Source organism: Bombus huntii, unplaced genomic scaffold (assembly GCF_024542735.1).
Source record: "Bombus huntii isolate Logan2020A unplaced genomic scaffold, iyBomHunt1.1 ctg00000279.1, whole genome shotgun sequence".
NCBI lineage: Eukaryota > Metazoa > Arthropoda > Insecta > Hymenoptera > Apidae > Bombus > Bombus huntii.
Genome location: NW_026099485.1, coordinates 25,001 through 30,000, shown reverse-complemented (window position 1 = coordinate 30,000; position 5,000 = coordinate 25,001). Strand labels below are relative to the sequence as shown.

Genomic DNA, 5,000 nt, shown 5'->3' with positions numbered 1-5,000 from the left:
ATCTCGTATTTCGTATTTGCATCGTGGAAACCGTACAAACGAAATATAAAAGTCCATGCAAACTAATAAGAAAATCTCTAAAGTGCCTCGTGTCGGAGTGATCATGCTCGCCTATTCTCTTCTATGTTTCGTGGTCTGTGTTGCGTTTGTTCTCCTCCTAGCAACGGGACATATCGAAGACTCCTCTTTGGGATCGAACGAAGCGTCTAGAACGAGTCGACGAGAGCGAAAGAACTTGTAGCGAGTCGCGCAGAGCGAAAGGATACCGATATACATCTTCGAAGGTTCTCTTCGAAGATCCATGGATACCTTCTGCGTCGACTTCTCTCGTCTCTTTCATCGAAACTCTCGTCGTTCTCGAAACGTGCTTCCTACCCAAAGGGCGTGTGCTCTTCGTATGTCGTTTCGTTCGAAATAACGAAACCACGTGTAACATACTCGTGGATCGGGTAACCTAGAACGAAGACGCATCGCGTGGATGTTGGCCCGCTATGCGACGATGACCGATGATGATGATGATGATGATGATATGATGATGATGTCGATGTCGACGACGACGACGATGAAGACGATGTGTAGCAACGATTCGTAACTAGTCTAGCCGAAGTTCGTTCAGAGGGGAACGCCGCCGGCTTCGAAGCCTCGATGTCGTGAGTCGGACACCCGTGCCGTCGCTAGAGTTTTTCAAACTCTGCTTCTGGATATTGGGACGAAAGACCGCTCGAGGACGACGACAGCCGTGCGTGCGTATCCCATCGAATTTTTTTTACACCACCTGAACGAGACTAAAGTTTCGTCTAGTTGATCGTCTACCGTCGCATAATGTATATTATATACCGTTCAGAGGGGACCGGCTGTCTATCCTCGTTGTCGTGAGTCGGACACCCGTGCCGTCGCTAGAGTTTTTCAAACTCTGCTTCTGGATATCGGGACGAAAGACCGCGCGAGGACGACGGATGCGAGTCCCATCGAATTTTTGACTTACACACTACCTGAACGAGACTTAAAGTTTCATATTATATACCGTTCAGAGGGGACCGGCTGTCTATCCTCGTTGTCGTGAGTCGGACACCCGTGCCGTCGCTAGAGTTTTTCAAACTCTGCTTCTGGATATCGGGACGAAAGACCGCGCGAGGACGACGGATGCGAGTCCCATCGAATTTTTGACTTACACACTACCTGAACGAGACTTAAAGTTTCATATTATATACCGTTCAGAGGGGACCGGCTGTCTATCCTCGTTGTCGTGAGTCGGACACCCGTGCCGTCGCTAGAGTTTTTCAAACTCTGCTTCTGGATATCGGGACGAAAGACCGCGCGAGGACGACGGATGCGAGTCCCATCGAATTTTTGACTTACACACTACCTGAACGAGACTTAAAGTTTCATATAATATACCGTTCAGAGGGGACCGGCTGTCTTTCCTCGTTGTCGTGAGTCGGACACCCGTGCCGTCGCTAGAGTTTTTCAAACTCTGCTTCTGGATATCGGGACGAAAGACCGCGCGAGGACGACGGATGCGAGTCCCATCGAATTTTTTATTTACACACTACCTGAACGAGACTTAAAGTTTCATCCAGTTTGTCGTCTATCATCGCATATATAATATACCGTTCAGAGGGGACCGGCTGTCTATCCTCGTTGTCGTGAGTCGGACACCCGTGCCGTCGCTAGAGTTTTTCAAACTCTGCTTCTGGATATCGGGACGAAAGACCGCGCGAGGACGACGGATGCGAGTCCCATCGAATTTTTGACTTACACACTACCTGAACGAGACTTAAAGTTTCATATTATATACCGTTCAGAGGGGACCGGCTGTCTTTCCTCGTTGTCGTGAGTCGGACACCCGTGCCGTCGCTAGAGTTTTTCAAACTCTGCTTCTGGATATCGGGACGAAAGACCGCGCGAGGACGACGGATGCGAGTCCCATCGAATTTTTGATTTACACACTACCTGAACGAGACTTAAAGTTTCATCCAGTTTGTCGTCTATCATCTCATATATAATATACCGTTCAGAGGGGACCGGCTGTCTATCCTCGTTGTCGTGAGTCGGACACCCGTGCCGTCGCTAGAGTTTTTCAAACTCTGCTTCTGGATGTTGGGACGAAAGACCGCGCGAGGACGATGGATGCGAGTCCCATCGAATTTTTGATTTACAAGACACACACTACCTGAACGAGACTAAAGTTTCATCGAGTTTATCGTCGCATAACCCGTTCGGAGGGGACCGGCTGTCTATCCTCGTTGTCGTGAGTCGGACACCCGTGCCGTCGCTAGAGTTTTTCAAACTCTGCTTCTGGATATCGGGACGAAAGACCGCGCGAGGACGATGGCTGCGAGTCCCATCGAATTTTTGTGTTTTTTTTTTTTTTTAAAGAAAAAACACCACCCGAACGGAGATGTGTTCTATCTTTCGTCGATTTTTCATGCTTTCAGTCGGTCGCGTGGTCGCCATCCGTTCGGAGGGGATCGCCGGCTTCGAAACCTCGATGTCGTGAGTCGGACACCCGTGCCGTCGCTAGAGTTTTTCAAACTCTGCTTCTGGATATTGGGACGAAAGACCGCTCGAGGCGGACGGCCGCGCGAATCCCATCGAATCTTTACTATCACCCGAACGATGGAGAGATGCACGCGCGCTGTTTCTTGAATAATTGGACGAGAGAGTAGAATCAAACACATATATAACATGGGCTAGCCACCGTGCTTACTCGTTCGCGAGATCGTGTGCTGTACAGAGGATTCAGAATCGGGTGTATATATCCCCGTCGTTTCCTGACGAACGGAGCTTCGATCTCGATGGTTGTTATATATCATAATGTACTTTACGCCCGGCCGGCGAACGCGCGTATCTTCGCGCGTTCGTCGTTTTCTTTTTTTTTCGAACGTTTTTGTGTCGTCAATCCTATGGCGACTTCTGCGCGTTCGATTCCCGTTGGTCGAACGTGACGGAACTCGGCTTCGCTAGAACCGAGAAGAGTACATTTGAGTATTGAACTGTTGTAAATTTATAAAAGATTACCCTGAACGGTGGATCACTTGGCTCGTGGGTCGATGAAGAACGCAGCTAATTGCGCGTCAACGTGTGAACTGCAGGACACATGAACATCGACATTTCGAACGCACATTGCGGTCCACGGATACAATTCCTGGACCACGCCTGGCTGAGGGTTGCTCACGTAAACCTAAGACTGCTTGCGTTGCGTATCGTTACTCTCCGTATCTGTCTCTCTCTGTCCCTTCTTGCCTTAACAACCCGCCGTCGTTCTTCTTTATATAAGAGAACGTTTCAGAGTCGGACGAAGGTACAAGAACGAGGATACGAATAAGAGCGGACGGAGAGAACATACGCGACGTACGAGCGATTGTTGGACGCTCGTCGGCGTTCGTCGCGGTCGTGCAGAGACCGTGCAAGTCGTACGCATGCTCGATATATAATCTATCGTGTTCACGGGAGACTACGAAACTCTACCTCTGTCTCTCTCTGTCCCTTCTTGCCTTGACAACCCGCCGTCGTTCTTCTTAAAAATTATAAGAGAACGTTTCAGAGTCGGACGAAGGTATACGAAGGGATACGAATAAGAGCGGAGAGAACCGGTCACGGACCTGCGTGAGTGCTCGCGGCGTCGTGAGTCGTCCTTACGAGGGCGACCGCCCGCTTATGCACCGCTTCGTGTATCGGTTATCGAACGTATATACTCGTAGTGTTCTCCTCGTGACCGATTTTTTTTTTCATATCAGGCGATATATGCTACGTTTGCCGGTGTTCGACGCACGAAGGTCCGCGCCCCCGACGTCGTCTTAAAAGAATATTATATTTGGCGAGACTGAGAGAGAAAGCAAATATGGGAACTCGGTCGAGAGAGGAGAGAAGAGAGAACCAAAAAAAAAAACCTAAACTCGATGGCGTGCGAAACTTTGCCATAATCTACCGTCTTTTCTTAAGACTCTCGTACAGCCCCAGGGATCGAATGCCCACTCCGTCTCTTCGCGAAAGCGACTGACAACAACGAGGACCGTCGCATCGATGGGTCGTCGTTGCGTTTTACACGCTCTGTGCTTTTTTACAAGCCCCGAAAGTATCAGCCGTAGATCCGGGAACGCACACGCGAGATTTCTTCGAGCGCTCTGACGACTTAGGGAGGTATGATCCCCAGCGTCGCGCGGAGATCGGAGAGTACACGTACTCGTATCGGGACGAATTTTCCCCGTCGTCGTGTATCTCTCTGCCCGCGCGCCTGGCTCCCGAAAAGCCACGTTCGTCGGAAATCTTACATATTATATATGTAACGCGTGTGCGAACTAGCGTGTGTCTAAGATCGGCTATACACGGGTGCTGCTGTAACTACAAGCTCGAGGTGTTTTCCGCAGCGTTTCTGTACCCGAGGAAGATGCGCATGTGAGTCCGTTACGAAGTTGTTCGTACGGTCGTCGTCGTCGGAGAGATCGTAGACGAGGAAGAAGACGATCCCCTTTGGCGAGGCTCGAGAAAAAAACTTTGAGAGAGACGAGGTATACACGCGCGTACGACTATGTCGTGCGCGCGTGTGATTTTTTTTTTATGGCAATTCGACGCTTCGAGAATAGAGAAAAGAGAGTGTTGGTCATCCCATGCCTCTTCGTCGTCTATCGCTGGACCGCGCATCCTAACGTCGCGCCGGTCGTCCAGTCCCCGAACACACACACCCACCCGACGGTACGTCTCGCTCGCTTTTTCACTTGCGTGAGTTCCCGTACCGGGAACCGCTGGAATCGTCGAGAGAAGAGAAACGGCTGTAGGAGAAAAAGAGGACGGACGTTAAAAACCGGACGATCGTTACACGGATGTCTTGCGTGAGTCTTAGCTCGAACATGATACGACGAACGAAGTTTGGCACTTTGGCGAGATGCATAAAACGCTCGTACATACATACATACATATATATTGTATATCGAATAGAGAGTGTTCTCCTTCTATTCGAATTTTTTTTCTCTTTGAGGCGATTTTCGCACAGAGAAATA

General features: G+C 49.8%; 1 long non-coding RNA gene and 1 other non-coding gene across 3 annotated transcripts in view; one reads left to right on the top strand and one right to left on the bottom strand.

Annotated features, from left to right (window-relative positions):
- Positions 1-1,336: 1,336 nt before the first annotated feature.
- Positions 1,337-5,000, bottom strand: part of LOC126877907 (uncharacterized) — a 23,018-nt gene continuing 19,354 nt past the window's right edge. For both annotated transcript variants that reach the window (XR_007695440.1, XR_007695439.1), the window contains 2 exons: positions 1,687-1,874; positions 1,337-1,474 (listed from right to left, as the gene is read on the bottom strand). This is a non-coding gene — a long non-coding RNA (uncharacterized LOC126877907). The remainder of the gene's footprint in view (positions 1,475-1,686; positions 1,875-5,000) is intronic.
- On the top strand, positions 3,019-3,173 carry LOC126877909 (5.8S ribosomal RNA). Its single transcript, XR_007695442.1, has one exon. It is a non-coding gene; the product is annotated as a 5.8S ribosomal RNA (ribosomal RNA).